Raw genomic sequence first — 20,519 nt, 5'->3', positions numbered from 1 at the left:
TATCCTGACTACTGCCAGATAGGTGCTATGCAAGATACTCTAAAAAGAATAGAGACTTGTTATTAATAACCGATGCCTGTTCCTAGCAATTACTAGTCTCTTTTTTCCTGATAGGGCAAATCCTGGCGATTCCAGTTCCCTTTTGTTCTTGATAGGGCAAGTGTGACTTCTGCCAATGCCACTTCATCAATAACTTACCTTGAATTTTAATGTTGAGTGGGGGGCAGGGAAAGAGAAAACAAACTTCACCAAAAGGGACCCAGAAAGTATCGTAAACTGAGTGAAAAGTTGGAGACAGATATCTAGCCTGCTCCCTAAGAAAGTGACTATTGTTCATCAAATGACATTGGTTCACTAAGAAAATGGCCCTGGAATTTAATTTGGCTGAAAGATCTTTTATGGAAGCAAAATAGGATAGAGAATGGGAATAACAAACACGTATGGGAATAAGATGTTACTTAATTTTTACAGTAGATGAATTTCTGAGAAGCTAAGACTGGGTGCACGAAGTTAAGTTTCTGTAAGAACACATTTAAAGAAACAATATCATAAAGATGTATCTATATATACATTTATTATATATATCCATTTGCAGTAACCATCATTTCTGGACCTCCCTGAAGGTTATGGCTAAGATAGCCCTTTTTTATATGGTCTTGGCTTGTTTATGTGGATGTGTAAATAGAAAATTCACAGCTTCCCAGGAGGCTTTTGCTTTCCAGTGAAACAAGGTAAAGATGATATAACTGTTCAAGAAAGAAACCACCTCAGCACTGCTTTGTTGTAAGAGCAAAACCACCTATCTACCAGATTTGAATATATAATTATTTTTCTTTGTCTATTATTAGGAAATATTAAAAGTAAGCATTAAGTTGGGGGCATTTTCAATGTTTTCAATTTTACTTGAATAAAGACATATCTCCCTCTCACCTACAGATGACCTACTTCCTGGTTACTAATATACTCTCCTCCCTTAATTTGGAAGCTAACGGTCTACAATTATTAGAAAATAGTATAAAATAATGGAATGGGGGCCATAAAACACAAAGTTATAAATATATTTTTTGTTTCCAAATTATTGTGTCTCTGTTTTCTTTCTAAAATTATATTAATACAGAATATTTATTCATTTTGTGTTAAACATTTTTAAGTCCTTGATTCAATTTGTTGCTAAACTGTATGAAAATTTGAAAATATAATCCTGATGGATAAAAGGGAAAATATTAAAATACCTATAACAAGAAATTTTCCATGGCTCTCTCTAGCAGATTAATATTTTTTAATTGAAGTGTGGTTGATTTACAATATTATGTTAGGTTCAGGTCTTCACCTTAGTGATTCAGTATTTTCGAAGATTATATTCCATTATAGGCTATTACAAGGTAATGGGTATAATTCCCTGTGCTTTAAGAATATCCCTGTTGCTTATCTATTTTATATATAACAGTTTGTATCTGTTAATCCCAAAGTCCTAAATCGTCCTCCTTCACTCTCTCCTTTGGTAATCACAAGTTTGTTTTCTATATCTGGGAGTCTGTTTCTGTTTTGTATACACATTCATTTGTACATTTTTTAAGATTCCACATATAAGTGATATCATATAGTATTTGTTTTTCTTGTCTGACTTATGTCTCTAAGCATAATATTCTCTAGGTCCATCTGCATTGCTGCAAATGAAAGTAGTTCATTCTATCTTATGGTTGAATAATATTTCACTATGTAGATAAATATATAGGCTTAAGAAGATGTGGTATATTACATATATACATAACCTTCTGTTAATGGGTGCTTGGGTTGCTTCCATGTCTTGGCTATTGTAAATAGTGCTGCTATGAAAATTGTGGTGGGTGCATGTATCTTTTCAAATTAGTGTTTTCACTCTTTCCAGATAGATACCCATATGGCAGTTCTATATTCAGTTTTATAAGGAATCTCCATACTGTTTTCCATAGTGTCTGCACCAATTTACATTCCCACCAACAGTGTACAAGAGCTTCCCTTTCTCCACATCCTCTCCAACATTTGTTTTTTGTAGACTTTTTGATGATAGCCATTCTGATTGGTGTGAGATACCTTGCTGTGGTTTCTACTTGCAATTCTCTAATAATTAGCAATGTTGAGCATCTTTTCATGTGTTTGTTGGCTATCTGTATGTCTTCTTTGGAAAAATGTCTATTCAAGTGTTTTGTCCATTTTTTGTGTGTGTTATTTGTTTGTTTTGTAATTGAGTTGTATGAGCTGTTAGTGTATTTTGGATATTAAACCCTTGTCAGTTGCATCATTTGAGAATATTTTCTCCCATTCCATAGGTTGTCTTTTTGTTTTGTGGATGGTTTCCTTTGCTGTGCAAAAGCTTTTAAGTTTAATTAGGTCCCATTTGTTTATTTTTGCTTTTATTTATTTTGCCTTTGGAGAATGACCCAAGAAAAAAATATTACTATGATTTATGTCAAACAGTGTTTCACTCTTCCAGGAGTTTTGTGGTTTCATGTCTTACATTTAGGCCTTTAAAGTATTTTGAGTTTATTTTTGTATATGGTGTGAGGGAATGTTTTAATATCATTGGTTTACATGTGACTGTCCAGTTTTCCCAGTACCACTTGTCGATGAGACTGTCTTTTCTGCATTCTATATTCTTGCCTACTTTGATGTAGATTAATAGGCCCAAAATGTGTGGGTTTATTTCTGGGCTCTCTATTCTTTTCCATTGGTCTTTGTGTCTGTTTTTGTGCCAATACCATGCTGTTTTGATTACTGTAGCTTCGCAGTACAGTCTGAAGACTGGGAGGGTTATACCTCCAGCTTTGTTCTTTTTTCTCATGATTGCTTTGGCAATTCAGGATCTTTTGTGGTTCCATATAAATTTTAGGATTATTTGATCTAGTTCTGTGAAAAATGTTCTGGGTATTCGGACAGGGATTGTGTTAAGTCTGTAGATTACTTTGGGTAGTACAGCCATTTTAATAATATTAATTCTTCTAATCCTAGAGCATGGTATATCTTTCCATTTCTTTTAATCATCTGCAATTTCCTTCATCAATGTTTTATAATTTTCAGAGTTTAAGTCCTTCACCTCCTTGGTTAACTTTACTCTTGGGTATTTGTTTTTTAATTTTTATTTATTTATTTATTTATTTGGGGCTGTGTTGGGTCTGTGTTGCTGCACGCAGGCTTTCTCTAGTTGCAGTGAGTGGGGGCTACTCTTCTGACGGCGCATAGCTTCTCATTGTGGTGGCTTCTCTTGTTGGGGAGCATGGGCTCTAGGCACATGGACTTCAGTAGTTGTGGCATGCAGGCTTAGTAGTTGTGGCGCACAGACTTAGTTGCTCCAAGGCATGTGGTATCTTCCCGGACCAGGGCTCAAACCTGTGTCCCCTGCATTGGCAGGTGGATTCTTAACCACTGCACCACCAGGGAAGTCCACTCCTGGGTATTTTTGATGTAATTTTAAAGAAAAAAATTTTTTTTTACTTTCTCATTCTGTTATTTCAATATTAGTGTATAGAAACACAACAAGTTTCCGTATATTAATCTTGCATTTTAATGGTGATGTTATAGGCACTTTCACTTGAGTACTTAATATAAGGTACTTCATATGTATTTAATTGATATTATTGCAAGATTAAACACTTAAATACACCGTCAACAGGAGAATTTGTGTTATAATGCCCTCTAAGAGTAGTTAAATGGTGTTATGGGTCACCACGTCTTTATTAACACATGTTGATCAGAATTCTAATGTTAAAAATATATTGCTTGCTTTGTGGGTCATTATGATTAAGTGTTTGCAACTATTAGAATCATATTTGGGTAAAGTATATTTGTATAACCCAGGTACATGTTCTTGCTAGAAAAAAATGTTTAAATGGTAAGAATTGTATGATGGAAAGAGGTGGGCAATTTCTGTATATCTATTGCAAGTCCCTGAAATGAAATATGTTCAGATTGAATTTCTGAACTACGTGGTGCTCCACAACTTTCTATACTCTCAATTTCAACTCTTAGATCTTCTCTTTCTCTACTTATCTGTGAGTATGGTAATTCATTCCTTAATCAATGCATTGCTTCATCTTTCAAAAAATGTTTATTTTATGCCTGCTATGTCCCTACTGTGTGACTGCCTTGAAACTGTTGATTCAACAAAGTGCTTTCTGCTGTAGTTCACCAGACTTTAGAAATTAAGTACTTGACTGTACATTCTCATGTTTATTTTGCCATTATCTGTCATTACCCTTCCATTCTCCCTCTGTCTCTATCCCTATTCCTAGCTCATGGGTTAAGAAATGGATAGATAAGTGTATTTTTTCTTAGGAAGAGTTAGAGAATAGGGATTCATAAAAACACATCAAGGGCAAAAGCATCACAAAGGGAATAACTAGAGTTTTACTTGTTTGGAGACAATTTGAATTTGTTGAGTACCTATCAGGATCAAGGTGGCAGGCTGATTCAACCAGCACTCACAATATTTCAGCAAATAGTTAAGAACCTCCTTCATGAATGCTGAAAATCCGTTGGAAAGAATAGAGGCCTCATAAAAAGTTGACACGATATGATCCTAGAACCCCTAATAACTAATTGTATGGCTCTGGATACAATTTAATAATTTAATTTTATATTTTGATGTACATACACACATACATGCACAATTATTTTTACACAGTTGTATATATATGATTTTAGTATATGATTTTATTGCAAATGGCAGTAGCCCTTTTCTCACAAAAGGCAACTCTCTTGACATGGGGTTGAAGGAAACTATATTCAAGTCACCACATTTCCAGAATCCCTCACCTCTTTTTTTTTTTTTTTTTTTAATTTATTTATTGATTTATTTATTTTTGGCTGTGTTGGGTCTTCGTTTCTGTGCGAGGGCTTTCTCTAGTTGCGGCGGGGGGGCCACTCTTCATCGCAGTGCGTGGGCCTCTCACTGTCGCGGCCTCTCTTGTTGCGGAGCGCAGGCTCCAGACGCGCAGGCTCAGTAGTTGTGGCTCACGGGCCCAGTTGCTCCGCGGCATGTGGGATCTTCCCAGACCAGGGCTCGAACCCGTGTCCCCCGCATTGGCAGGCAGATTCTCAACCACTGCGCCACCAGGGAAGCCCCCTCACCTCTTTGAATAAGTAATTGAACTACTCAGAGTTTTAGTGTCTTCCTCTGTAAAATAATGAAGGATTTTTGTGCTTCAGTTCAGCTCTGGGATTCTATTTACCTTTTTATAGTATAAACTTAGTCTCTTTACCTAGAAATTCAGTTAAATTTTACTGGATTGCCATAATCTGATTTGATTCTAAAGAATACATAGTTTATTTAACCAGATAGTTTAAAAATTACATAAAACATAAATTTCATGGAACTCAAATAACAATGATTTCAATTGACACTCAATGCATACATAAAAAATATGGAAAATGATTACCATTTGAATTAAGGTAAGTTGAAAAAAATGATTACCATTTAAATATCATTTTCTCAATTTTATATTTCATTTTGTAAAAAAGCCCAAAATTATGAACTTAAAATGTGAAAAGTTTGTTATTTCTTGGATTGGAGAATAACAGGAAGAATAGTCACTAGATAGGACAATCAGAAGTCTTCAGTGATTCATTAATTCATTCATGTAGATGGCACATGCAACGATAAAAAACAAAAGACAAGGAGTCCGATTTCAAGGAGCTTGCATTATAGTAAGAGAAAGAAAGAAGGAAAACAGGAAGGTAAATAAGTATAATATGATAGTAAGTATTGATAAAAACAATGAAGAAAGCTAAAGCAAGTTGAGTAAGTGACAAGGTTTCTTTTAAGAGGGTGTTTGAGCAGAGATCTTAATACTGATTTCAGAGAGGGTTTTTTCTGGTAGAAGGCAGAGAAAAATTATTGTCGTGAGGCAAGGATGAGCTTGACCTATTAAAGAAACATGGAGAAGGTCAGCAGAACTGGAATGCAGGAGCCAGAGGGAAGAGAAAGCAATTAAACTCAGAGACGTAGGCACACATTGGATCATATAATATTCCTTTAGGTCACCATGAATTGCTAAATTTTAATCTAAGTGTGATGGGATGCCAATGGAGGGTTGTAAGCAGGGGAGGGCATAATCTGATTTACATTTAAAAATAGTCACTGGCTACAATGGGAAGAAATTATGTTAGGGAGCCAGGGCAGGACACAATATAAGAGGTTACTGTAATAAATCACGTGAAAGGAGATGGTGGCTTCCCCTAACATAAAATATAAGATGGAATCAGAAGTGGTCCCACATGTTTATAAGGAAAAGTCAACAGTTTGCTGATGGACTGATTGTTGAATTAGAAATTATGAACAAGTTCAATGAATTTTAAAGAAATATAGAAGAAACCTCAGCATTATTCGAAAGCTTTTAGGAATGACCTGGAATAAAGAAAGAAAATAGTGGCACAAGAGATAGTGGATAATTGAAGGAGAAAAAAAAAAGTCATATTTCTCTATCATTTATGAAACATTGATACTATATGAAAATAGACTATGTAAGTTATTGGGATATTTCTTTTTCTCAGCTCAATTTGTAACTAATTTTTCCAGGAATCTAGAGAAAATACTAAATTACATGTTCAAAAAGTTTACTTAAGATAATTTTGATAGGTTTCAATAATCGGATCAAATATTTCAATAAATTTTCTCCAATACTTTTTAGTTTATATCACAAATTAGTCATTAATTCTTTCATGTATTCACATATTCTTCAAATTGAGTGATTAGCTGAGAAGCAACCCTATGTTACTCCATACAAGTTCTAGGTACTTTCTGGGAGGCCAAAATAATAAGATGGAAAACATTTTCAGAAAGGAATTTAAAATCTTGTGACGTGGCTATATCAGAAAATTGCATGTCCCTGAAGTCAGATAAATTTAATTCAATTTAAATAACATTGCAAGGTATTTATCTATGTTTGCCATAAAATTTACCTGACCCCTGGTTATGACTCTATATATTTAACTATGTAAATTTAATTTTGGCTGATGTGAGTTGTTCCTGGAATACATATGCATAACTGATGTCAGACTGTCGATATCACTAAGCCTTTGACAGACTTCCACTTTTACCTTATAACAAGGTTGGGAGTTTGGAGGACATTTTAATGTAATTCTTATTAACTAAACAGGTAGAGCATTACAATTCGTTAAAACTGGATATAGGGCAGATGCCTCTTTATAACAAATAAAATACACTGTAATCTTCAATTCCAATCTTTCATTTTACCTTTAGTACAAAAATCTAGTTGGATTTTTGTACTGGTACAAAAATCTAGTTACATATTAGTTGGATAAGATTAATATTAACCCAAATCTACTTGTTTTCCGGAAATGAATTAGACTGTAACCAGTACATATGATTTTCAAGATTTACTGTTTTTTAGATCTTAGAAATTAATTATATGTCTGAACCACTTATTGGATGGAGAAAAAAAGAAAATTTTTTGGTTCTAGAGAAAATAATTTATTCCCTAAAATTGTGCCCTGACTAGAGTGGATAAAAGGACTAACCCTTCATAGATCACAATCATAGATTTGTGCTTGAATAGAAGTGACCGAACATTCTAGTAAAAATATATAGATGTTAAAGTGTAGCCTAATGAAAAATCAGTAAGTCAATAAATATTCTGAGAACCTACAATGTACCAGTTGACTGTCCTCTCTTGGATGAAGGTCTTTCTTTGGTTCTTGTGACAGCTTTTTCTACTACTCAGCAATTCCTTCTCAGAGTCCCGTGCCAGTCCTCCTTCCTCTACTCAGCAGAGACTTTCTCTTCTCCTACTGTCTAGTGTAACCCTGGGTGATCTCATTTATCTCATGGCTTTAGTTATCATCTATACTTTGATGAGTCCCAAATGATATATCCTGCTCACATTCAACTTAAGAATGCTTGCACATTTCAAGGCACATCAAGTTCAACATATCCAAAATTCAAGTCTTATGCTTAACCCAGATTCACTTGTCCAGTGTTCTCTGCTTCAAATCATGGCACTGCCATCTTCTTGATTTCTCATTCCAAAAACCTGTGAGTAATATTTACGTGATAGATTCTGCAACCAAACCACTGGATTTTGAATAACACCTCTACTCATATGGCTGCATGACTTTGGGAAAGTTATTTAATATGTCTACCCTTCACTCATATATGATATTAGAGTAATAACAGTGCTACTTTAGATGGTTATTGTGAGGATTAAATGAACTAATAAATATGAAACACTTAAAATGGTGACTGGTACCAACAGGTGCTATATGAGTGTTAGCTATTGCTTTTATTATTATTTTTACCTTTATCTTCCTTGACCCAGACCTTTCACATTCAATCAATCACTAAGGTCTCCCATTTCTAACTCCAAAATATTTTTCAATTCTATTCTCTTTGTGTTCACCTTCTTGGCCACACCCACCATTATCTGTCTTCTAGTTGTAGAACTACTCATTTCACTGACCTGCTTAATACTGCTTAATGGCTTCCCAAGAGTTTTAGGAAAAAGATCAAAATGTTTAACGTTATAAAAACCTTGTTGACCAGCCTAGCCTTAGTGGTACCTCTCATCCCTAATATGTGCCCATCACCTCTTTCTCAGTAACCTCTTTACTCCACACACCTTCCATTTTCACTAAGGAGCTAAGAACCCTCTCTTCTCCTGATGCCATCCCATTTACTCTTTAAGTCTTGACTTAAATTGACTTCTTCCAGGACACCTCCCTAAACACCCACCTTTCTTAGAGGACTAACTTGCTCCATATACTCACATGGACACCATACACTTTCCCTTCATAGATGTTACTACCATTCTAATTAAGTAATTATCAAGGTAACTTTCTGTTCACATCTGTCTCAAAGGAAACGTCAGTGAGAAATAGAGAATCATGCCATTAAAACATATCACTTTATCATTAACATCCAACACATGGCTTCACCATAGTAAATGTTCAATAAATATCCAATCAGTTAAGGAATAAATGTCTGGCACTATGCCCTGCTCTCATGAGATTATAGTTTTGTAGGAGAGGAGAGAGTCAGCAAAAACAAGTGTGAGGAGTGTCATGAAGGAGATATGTGTCATGCTGATTACTAGGGGGACAGTCCCTGACTTCATCCGGGTTGATAGAGGAGTGCTTCATAAGGAAGCTTCGTGCTTCAGACGGAGATGAAAGGTGACTAAGTGTTGTCTGGGTGAAAGCACTGGAGTGTGAGGGGGGTGGGTGGGGGCAGCGCCCACAGACACTGAAGCAGAAGAAAGTATAGTATGTTTAGAATGGGGACACAGGCGGCCAGTCCAGGGGATGATGGAAGTTTGCATGCAGGACATTTCCTTGGGGTCCAGTGTGTTCTAAGCCCAGAGGCTTTGCCAAAATGTTCTGCTGTAAATCAAAGCTTTTGAGACTTTCTGACTCCTCTGAGATGAAAGGGGAGAACTTAGTTCACATAATGGCATGTTGAGGACTCAGAATCTGATTCAATTTTAATAAAAATAATAATAGTAATAAAGAAATTTGTTGATTTTTGCTGTAATTTATATTCAATAGAATAAAATTCTTAGCTTATATATATACACACACACATGCACACAGAAATACACATAGACACACACATATACACACGTAGACAGAGAAAGTTCTGAAAAAATACATACCAGGAGGACCTTCAAGATGGCGGAAGAGTAAGACGTGGAGATCACCTTCCTCCCCACAAATACATCAGAAATACATCTACATGTGGAACAACTCCTACAGAACACCTACTGAACGCTAACAGAAGACCTCAGACTTCCCAAAAGTCAAGAAACACCCCACATACCTGGGTAGGGCAAAAGAAAAAAGAAAAAACAGAGACAAAAAAATAGGGATGGACCTACACCTCTGGGAGGGAGCTGTGAAGGAGGAAAAGTTTCCACACACTAGGAAGCCCCTTCACTGGCAGAGACTGGGGGTGGCGCGTGTGAGGAAGCTTTGGAGCCATGGAGGAGAGCACAGCAACAGGGGTGCAGAGGTCAAAGCAGAGAGATTCCCGCACAGAGGATCGGTGCCGACCAGCACTCACCAGCCCAAGAGGCTTTTCTGCTCACCTGCCGGGGCAGGTGGGGTCTGGGAGCTGAGGCTCGGGCTTCGGAGGTCAGATCCCAGGGAGAAGACTGGGGTTGGCTGCGTGCACACAGCCTGAAGGGGGCTAGTGTGCCACAGCTAGCTGGGAGGGAGTCCGGGAAAAAGTCTGGAACTGCCTAAGAGGCAAGAGACCATTGTTCCAGGCTGTGCGAGGAGAAGAGATTCAGAGCACTGCCTAAACCAGTTTCAGAGATGGGCGTGAGTGCAGCTATCAGTGCGGACCCCAGAGACGGGCATGAAACACCAAGGCTGCTGCTGCAGCCACCAAGGAGCCTGTGTGCAAGCACAGGTCACTATCCACACCTCCCCTCCTGGGAGCCTGTGCAGCCCTCCACTGCCAGGGTCCCATGGTCCAGGGACAACTTCCCCGGGAGAACACACGGCGTGCCTCAGGTGTTGCAACATCATGCCAGCCTCTGCCACCACAGGCTCACCCACATTCCGTACCCCTCCCTCCCCTCAGCCTGAGTGAGCCAGAACCCCTGAATCAGCTGCTCCTTTAACCTCGTCCTGTCTGGGTGGGGAACAGATGCCCTCAGATGACCTACATGCAGAGATGGGGCCAAACCCAAAGAAGAACCCCAGGAGCTGTGCGAACAAAGAAGTGAAAGGGAAATTTCTCCCAGCAGCCTCAGGAAAAGCAGATTAAATCTCCACAATCAACTTGATGTACCTTGCAACTGTGGCATACCTGAATAGAGAACAAATCATCCCAAAACTGAGGCAGTGGACTTTGAGAGCAACTGTAGACTTGGGGTTTGCTTTCTGCATCTAATTTGTTTCTAGTTTTATGTTTATCTTAGTTTAGTATTTAGAAGTTATTTTCATTGGTAGATTTCTTTACTGATTTGGTTGCTCTCTTCCTTTTTATATATATATATATATATATTTTTTTTTTTTCTTCCTTTCTCTCTTTTTGTGAGCATGTGTGTGTATGCTTCTTTGTGTGATTTTGTCTGTAGAGGTTTGATTTTACCATTTGTCCTATGGTTCTGTCTGTTCATTTTTTTTTTAGTATTGTTTTTAGTGCTTGTTATCAGTGGTGGATTTGTTTATTGGTTTGGTTGCTCTTTTCTTTTTTCTTATTACTTTTTTATTTATTTTATTTTAATGATTTTTTTTTACTTTTTTATTTTAATAACTTTATTTTATTTATTCTTTTCCTTCTTTCTTTCTTTCTTCCTTTCTTTCTTCCTTCCTTCCTTTCTTTCTTTCTTTCTTTCTTTCTTTCTTTCTTTCTTTCTTTTTTTGTTTCTTTTCTTTTCTTTTCTCCCTTTTCTTCTGAGCTGTATGGCTGACAGGGTCTTGGTGCTCTGGCCAGTTGTCAGGCCTGAGCCTCTGAGGTGGGAGATCCGAGTTCAGGACATTGGTCCACCAGAGACTGCCCGGCCCCTTGTAATATCAGTTGGCAAGAGTTCTCCCAGAGATCTCCATCACAACGCTAAGACCCAGTTCGACTCAATGACCAGCAAACTTCAGTGCTGGACACCCCATGCCAAAAAACTAGCAAGACAGGAACACAACCCCATCCATTAGCAGAGAGGCTGCCTAAAATCATAATAAGTTCACAGACACCCCAAGCACACCACTAGATGCGGTCCTGCCCACCAGAAAGACAAGATCCAGCCTCATCCACCAGAACACAGGCAACAGTCCCCTCCACCAGGAAGCCAACACAACCCACTGAACCAACCTTAGCCACTGGGGGCAGACACCAAAAACAACAGGAACTATGGACCTGCAGACTGTGAAAAAGAGACCCCAAACACAGTAAGTTAAGCAAAATGAGAAGACAGAGAAACACACAGCAGAAGAAGGAGCAAGGTAAAAACCCACCAGACCTAACAAATGAAGAGGAAATAGGCAGTCTACCTGAAAAAGAATTCAGATTAATGATAGTAAAGATGATCCAATCTTGGAAATAGAATGGAGAAAATACAAGAAACATTTAACAAGGACCTAGAAGAACTGAAGAGCAAACAAACAATGATGAACAACACAATAAATTAAATTAAAAATTCTCTAGAAGGAATCAATAGCAGAATAACTGAGGCAGAAGAATGGATAAGTGACCTGGAAGATAAAATAGCAGAAATAACTATCACAGATCAGAATACAAAAAAAAGAATGAAAAGAATTTAGGACAGACTCAGAGACCTTTGGGACAACATTAAATGCACCAACATTTGAATTATAGGGGTCCCAGAAGAAGAAGAGAAAAAGAAAGGGACTGAGAAAATATTTGAAGAGATTATAGTTGAAAAGTTCCCTGATATGGGAAAGGAAATAGTCACCCAGGTCCAGGAAGCGCATAGAGTCCCATACAGGATAAATCCAAGGAGAAACACACCAAGACACATATTAATCAAACTATCAAAAATTAAATACAAAGAAAAAATACTAAAAGCAGCAAGGGAAAAGCAACAAATAACATGCAAGGGAATCCCCATAAGGTTAACAGCTGATCTTTCAGCAGAAACTCTGCAAGCCAGAAGGGTGTGGCAGGACATATTTAAAGTGTTGAAAGGGAAAAACCTACAACCAAGATTACTCTACCCAGCAAGGATCTCATTCAGATTTGATGGAGAAATTAAAACCTTTACAGACAAGCAAAAGCTAAGAGAACTCAGCACCACCAAACCAGCTTTACAACAAATGCTAAAGGAACTTCTCTAGGCACAAAACACAAGAGAAGGAAAAGACGTACAATAACAAACCCAAAACAATTAAGAAAATGGTAATAGGCACATACATATTGATAATTACCTTAAATGTAAATGGATTAAATGTTCCAACCAAAAGACATGGACTGGCTGAATGGATACAAAAACAAGACCCATATATATGCTGTCTACAAGAGACCCACTTCAGACCTAGGGACACATACAGGCTGAAAGTGAGAGGATGGCAAAAGATATTCCATGCAAATGGAAGTCAAAAGAAAGCTGGAGTAGCAATTCTCATATCAGGCAAAATAGACTTTAAAATGAAGACTATTACAAGAGACAAAGAAGGATACTACATAATGATCAAGGGATCAATCCAAGAAGAAATATAACAATTGTAAATAATTATGCACCCAACATCGGAACACCTCAATACATAAGGCAAATGCTAACAACCATAAAAGGGGAAATTGACAGTAACACAATCATTGTAGGGGATTTTAACACCCCACTTTCACCAATGGACAGATCATTCATAATGAAAATAAACAAGGAAACACAAGCTTAAAATGATACATTAAACAAGATGGACTTAATTGATATTTATAGGACATTCCATCCAGAAACAACAGAATACACTTTCTTCTCAAGTGCTCATGGAACATTCTCCAGGATAGATCATATCTTGGGTCACAAATCAAACCTTGGTAAATTTAAGAAAATGGAAATCGTATAAAGTATCTTTTCCAACCACAACGCTATAAGACTAGATATCAATTACAGTAAAAAAACTGTAAAATATACAAACACATGGAGGCTAAACAATACTACTAAATAACCATGAGATCAAAGAGGAAATCAAAAAATACCTAGAAGCAAATGACAATGAAAACACAATGACCCAAAACCTATGGGATGCAGCAAAAGCAGTTCTAAGAGGGAGGTATATAGCAGTGCAATCCTACCTCAAGAAACAAGAAACATCTCAAATAAACAACCTAACCTTACACCTAAAGCAATTAGAAAAAGAAGAACCAAAAAAACCCAAAGTTAGGAGAAGGAAAGAAATCATAAAGATCAGATCAGAAATAAATGAAAAAGAAATGAAGAAAATGATAGCAAATATCAATAAAACTAAAAGCTGGTTCTTTGAGAAGATAAACAAAATTGATAAACCTTTAGCCAGACTCATCAGGAAAAAAAGGGAGAAGACTCAAGTCAATAGCATTAGAAATGAAAAATGAGAAGTAACAACTGACACTGCAGAAATACAAAGGATCATGAGAGATTACTACAAGCAACTCTATGCCAATAAACTGGACAAGCTGGAAGAAATGGACAAATTTTTAGAAAAGCACAACCTTCTGAGACTGAACCAGGAAGAAATAGAAAATATAAACAGACCAATCACAAGCACTGAAATTGAGACTGTGATTAAAAATCTTCCATCAAACAAAAGCCCAGGGCCAGACGGCTTCACAGGTGAATTCTATCAAACATTTAGAGAAGAGCTAACAGGTATCCTTCTCAAACTCTTCCAGACTAGAGTAGAGGAAGGAACAATCCCAAACACATTCTACGAGGCCACCATCACCCTGATACCAAAACCAGACAAAGATGTCATAAAGAAAGAAAACTACAGGCCAATATCACTATTGAACATAATGCAAAAATCCTCAACAAAATACTAGCAAGGAGAATCCAACAGCACATTCAAAGGATCATACACCATGATCAAGTGGGGTTTATCCCAGGAATGCAAGGATCTTCAGTATATGCAAATCAATCAATGTGATAAACCGTATTAACAAATTGAAGGATAAAAACCATATGATCATATCAATAGATGGAGAAAAAGCTTTCAACAAAATTCAACACCGATTTATGATAAAAACCCTCCAGAAAGTAGGCATAGAGGGAACGTACCTAAGTATAATAAAGACCATTTATGACAAACCCACAGCCAACATCATTCTCAGTGGTGAAAAACTGAAACAATTTCCATTAAGATCAGGAACAAGACAAGGTTGCCCACTATCCCCATTATTCAACATAGTTTTGCAAGTTTTAGCCACAGCAATCAGAGAAGAAAAAGAAATAAAAGGAATCCAAATCGGAAAAGAAGAATTAAAACTGTCACTGTCTGCAGATGACATGATACTATACATAAAGTATCCTAAAGATGCTACCAGAAAACTACTAGAGCTAATCAATGAATTTGGTAAATTAGCAGGATACAAAATCAGTGTGCAGAAATCTCTTGCATTGCTATACACTAATGATGAAAAATCTGAAAGAGAAATTAAGGAAACACTCCCATTTACCACTGCAACAAAAAGAATAAAATACCTAGGAATAAACCTACCTAAGGAGACAAAAGACCTGTATGCAGAAAACTACAAGACACTCATGAAAGAAATTAAAGATGATACAAACAGATGGTGAGACATATCACGTTCTTCGATTGGAAGAATCAATATTGTGAAAATGACTATACTACCCAAAGCAATCTACAGATTCAGTGTAATCCCTATCAAACTACCAATGGCATTTTTCACAGAACTAGAACAAAAAATTTCACAATTTGTATGGCAACACAAAAGACCCCGAATAACCAAAGCAATCTTGAGAAAGAAAAACGGAACTGGAGGAATCAGGCTCCCTGACTTCAGACTGTATTACAAAGCTACAGTAATCAAGACAGGATGGTGCTAGCATAAAAACAGAAATACAGATCAATGGAACAGGATAGAAAGCCCAGAGAGAAACCCACGCACATATGGTCAGCTTATCTTTGATAAAGGAGGCAAGAATATACAATGGAGAAAAGACAGCCTCTTCAATAACTGGTGCTGGGAAAACTGGACAGCTATGTGTAAAAGAATGAAATTACAACACTCCCTAATACCATATACAAAAATAAACTCAAACTGGATTAAAGACCTAAAGGTAAGGCCAGACACTATCAAACTCTTAGAGGAAAACATAGGCAGAACACTCTATGACATAAATCACAGCAAGATCCTTTTTGACCCACACCCCAGAGAAATGGAAATAAAAAGAAAAATAAACAAATGGGAGGTAATGAACCTTAAAAGCTTTTGCACAGCAAAGGAGACCATAAACAAGACGAAAAGACAACCCTCAGAATGGGAGAAATTACTTGCAAATGAAGCAACTGACAGATGATTAATCTCCAAAATATACATGTAGCTCATGCAGCTCAATATCAAAAAATCAAACAATCCAATCCAAAAATGGGCAGAAGACCTAAATAGACATTTCTCCAAAGAAGATATACAGATTGACAGCAAACACATGAAAGGATGCTCAACATCACTAATCATTAGAGAAATGCAAGTCAAAACTACAATGAGGTATCACTTCACAGCAGTCAGAATGGCCATCATCAAACAATCTATGATCAATAAATGCTGGAGAGGGTGTGGAGAAAAGGGAACCCTCTTGCACTGTTGGTGGGAATGTAAATTGATACAGCCACTATGGAGAACAGTATGGAGGTTCTGTAAAAAATAAAAATAGAACTACCATATGACCCAGCAATCCCACTACTGGGCATATACCCTGAGAGAACCATAATTCAAAAAGAGTCATGTACTACAATGTTCATTGCAGCACTAGTTACAATAGCCAGGACATGGAAGCAACCTAAGTGTCCATCATCTGATGAATGGATAAAGAAGATGTGGCACTTGTATACAATGGAATGTTACTCGACCATAAAAAGAAATGAAAATGAGTTATTTGTAGTGAAGTGGATGGATCAAGAATCTGTCATACAGAGTGAAGTAAGTCAGAAAGAGAAAAACAAATACTGTATGCTAACACATATATATGGAATCTTAAAAAAAAAAAAAAAAGCATTCTGAAGAACCTAGGGGCAGGACAGGGATAAAGATGCAGATGTAGAGAATGGACTTGAGGACACAGGGAGGGGGAAGTGTAAGCTGGGACGAAGTGAGAGAGTGGCATGGACATATATACACTACGAAATGTAAAATAGATAGTGGGAAGCAGCCGCATAGCACAGGGAGATCAGCTTGGTGTTTTGTGACCACCTAGAGGGGTGGGATAGGGAGGGTGGGAGGGAGACGCAAGAGGGAGGAGATATGGGGATATATGTATATGTATAGCTGATTCAGTTTGTTATAAAGCAGAAACTAACACACCATTGTAAAGCAATTATACTCCAATAAAGATGTGAAAAGAAAAATGAATGAAATGGTTAACACAGAACCTAGCATATAAGCACTCAATAAATAGTAAATATTAAAAAAAAATACATACCAAAAAGTAAGACTGGACTTATGTGAAAGGGGAACTACAGCTTTTTTACCTTATACCCTTTCTTTTGTTTGAAATTATCTATCCAGCATATGCTCTGGCATTATTTCTCTGATCCAAACTTTTAAAATGTAGGTAAATATTGAGCCGAAATACGCGTTTAATCTAATATACATCATTTGACAAGTGTGCTAGAGTATGTGAAATGTATCTTTAGCTAAAAAAATTTCACAGTTATGTTTATCTTGGATAAAGGTAATGTGAGATAAGAGCATAATTCTAGAACTCTGAGCTAATAATTGTACAATTTTAATCACTAAACTTAGGAGTTGATTTTCTATTCTGCTCCATATGTAGGATCTCTCTGCCTCCATCTCAGTTAGCCATGCAAAGGGGTGAAAGTTCCAGTGATTTGTTTGGCAACAGGTTTCTGAAAGGCTGTTTGGTCCACCTGCCTTTCCTTTGTTTCATCAAGAGACTTTGCAAAACTAAAGTAGTTCTTCATGATGAACTGGCAGGAAAGTGCCAAGATTGTTTTATTGCTCAGCAACTTGGCAGTAGGAAATGTTAAAATATTACAATCTCTTATATCTTTCAAATGAGACAGGCTTTCGACGGATGGCTCTCATGCTCAAATGTGATTAAGATGCAGACACATGGCCTTGGCTTATGTTTTGAGCTGGTAGGAGGAAGATAAAGAAATTGGATACTTTAAAATATATTAATAGTAGTTTCTCAGGAAACCTTGGCTGTTTGAGCCAAATGCTAATCTAAGGAATTAAGCTGTCTGCATTTTGATGTTGATAAGTGCTGCAATCCCCATTGATCAATGGGATTTCCTTTGCGTTTGGGAAGGAGGGCTACATCTATTGAGAAATTGTGTGCCAAGTAAAATCCTGAGATAAACAACTTCACAGAAGGGAAACTGACAGTTTACCATACATTCCCAGAATTTAAAGAGTTGTTGTAGTTTGCTTTCTTTTCGTGCAAATTATGGAATGGGTGAAAGTGACAGAATGATGACACCAGCTGAATGGAAGCATAATGTAGTCAACTATTGCAGATGCCTTATTACACAGTTCTGCCAACACACATGCTTCCTGCAAACCTCCTACAACTTAAACACACAGGCTCTTCTTAACTAATGATGCCAATTTTGCAGATTGATTAGTGGCGTTCTACTGTGAATACTCACCTACAAAGGAGCATATATTAACTGGTGAATACAGGATTTTTTTACTAACATGAAGACCGCCTTGACAACTATATAAATCATAAGAATAGAATTAATAAACCCCAGTGTTGTTAACCTTCCAGAATTATTGTTACTGTTTTTTTTTTTAATAGAGAGAAGTAGTATTTGGGGAAAAACTAGAAGATTTCAAATTTCACCAAAACTTCGAATTATTAGAAGGAACATTTTTAAAGAATACCTGGTAACCCGAATACTTTATCTATAGGATGTCATGTTGTGATTGACATTAAGGAGGAACATTTGTTAATTTGATATTTGTTATTTGATATTTGATATTTGTTAATTGATAGGATTTCCATTTATATCTAGCCTCTCTGTGCACTTGGATGCATCCTACTTGTTTATAAGTTAATAACTGAAAATAAAAAGATGGGATTTATCATGTCAAAAATTGGAGAGGAATAAATTGACAGTGAAACAAAATATTAAATTACAGCTTCTGTCTGCATAATGTTAAAATTAAGAGCTTGTAGAAATAGCTTAAAATCTGTTTGTTCTTACTCATATTCAAACATGCATTTGATGTGTTAAAAATTAAACTTAATTTCCATAAGCTTCCATTGAGCTCAAAGACAATAAAATAAAGCACTTTTGCTAAATATAGAAAGAACACATTTATTTTCATTTTGTTTTAATTTGCCCAAGTTTTATTTCTTTAAAACATCAATATAGCCACTTTAGGAGAAATTTTTAAGAAGGAAAAGCAACTAAAATTTTTAGAAACATTAAAAAAACACATTTAAATAAATCTACTTATGAGACAGAATTGGCTTAAGTATAATCGTTTTCAATCTTCCTATATTTTGTATTATAAAATTAAATATAATAAAGCTTTCATAGTTTTCTTTTTATTTTCAAAATGTTTACATTGCAGATGAAGTACATAGGCCATTTTACAAGTGAATAATCTTTAGCACATAAATCTTTACAATTCCTGAGCCAAGCTAAAACACTAAATTATTTTGTTTAAATTGTGCATGAAAACAATAAAAGACCACAAATGCTATTTTTAGTTTTAGAGGACAGGGAAGGTTAAGCTGAATTTAAATAGCAAATAAAAATTACCACAAAGGGAGCAAGCTTTTACAGTGTGAAATATCTCTAGCTCTATAATGGAAATCTCATTGCTTCCATATGAATAATCTTTCCACCAATTCATATTTATATCTGTTTTTTGTTTAAATGTGTAATTTAATAAGATATAACTCAATTACATGTTTATTTTATTCTTTGTTTAAACAAAGTGCTGGTATCTTTCAAAATTATCATTTTATGGAATGCTCAGTAGTGTTTAAAGAGAAATAAAAAAGGTTATTCAGAGAAATTGCAAACGCATCTCTAGCCTCACCTTAATGAGGGTTCATTGCCTGTCCATCGAGCCCAGTTTTGTTTAAGCAATTATCAGACTGCTTTATTTATAGCATCCATGTGCCTGTTTTGGGCAATGGGTTCTCCATAAATTACTGAAATAAAATAACAGCGCAAGAATAGACCTTACTTTAAAAATAGATGCTGTTCCAATTACAATGGAAGGAGAATAGTTAGGTGAAGATTTAAATTGTACCAATTATTCCCGGGAAATTGATGGAAGAGATTGAGAGGAACATACATCCATGAATGTACATGGTTATTTCCCACAATTAAAATCACAAATGTTAAGGGGAACTTATAATAAAGGGTAACAGTCATTGAATCTAACTGTCACTAGTCACTGAGAAATACACAGGAGTATATTTAGTAAATGTCCTAAAGCAGCACCCAAACTGCCAGAGTGGGGAGAGAAAGACAGACAGAAAAGACAGAGAGAATATAAAAGGATATCAGTCCAAGGAGATTCAAAAACCCTGTATAAAGATTCAGAATGATATCAATTATATCAACATTTTACTGTCTGGTCTAATATAACTTGCATGTGTGCATGGTCACATACACTGGTACACTGGACCACATAGAACTTATTAAAACTTGAATGCCAATTAATGACAAAATAAACAAACAAAGCCTATAATTTATACAATGTGTGTTTGCTGTCAAGACTACTTCTTAGAAAAGTTATAAAGCAAGTTCTGAGTTGTAAGAGGCTCTTAGAAATAGCAAGTGTGCTTTGCAAATCATACTGGAAGTTTGGGATAAAGAGAGTTTCATATAGTGACATTCATGATTAAAACTAACAAATGCTT

At 36.2% G+C, this 20,519-nt stretch overlaps 1 protein-coding gene and 1 long non-coding RNA gene across 2 annotated transcripts in view; one reads left to right on the top strand and one right to left on the bottom strand.

Moving 5' to 3' along the window:
* Positions 1-20,519, top strand: part of LOC309623717 (cadherin-12) — a 525,281-nt gene that overhangs the window by 181,584 nt on the left and 323,178 nt on the right. The gene's annotated exons all lie outside the window — the stretch shown is intronic.
* On the bottom strand, positions 3,767-10,327 carry LOC309623726. The gene is made up of 2 exons (XR_014241503.1): positions 5,107-10,327; positions 3,767-4,791 (listed from the first exon to the last, which is right to left on the bottom strand). It is a non-coding gene; the product is annotated as an uncharacterized lncRNA (long non-coding RNA).

Source organism: Balaenoptera borealis (genome assembly GCF_965194805.1).
Source record: "Balaenoptera borealis genome assembly, chromosome: 2".
NCBI lineage: Eukaryota > Metazoa > Chordata > Mammalia > Artiodactyla > Balaenopteridae > Balaenoptera > Balaenoptera borealis.
Note: the sequence above shows the minus strand (reverse complement) of the source record. Positions and strands in the feature narration are given on the sequence as shown.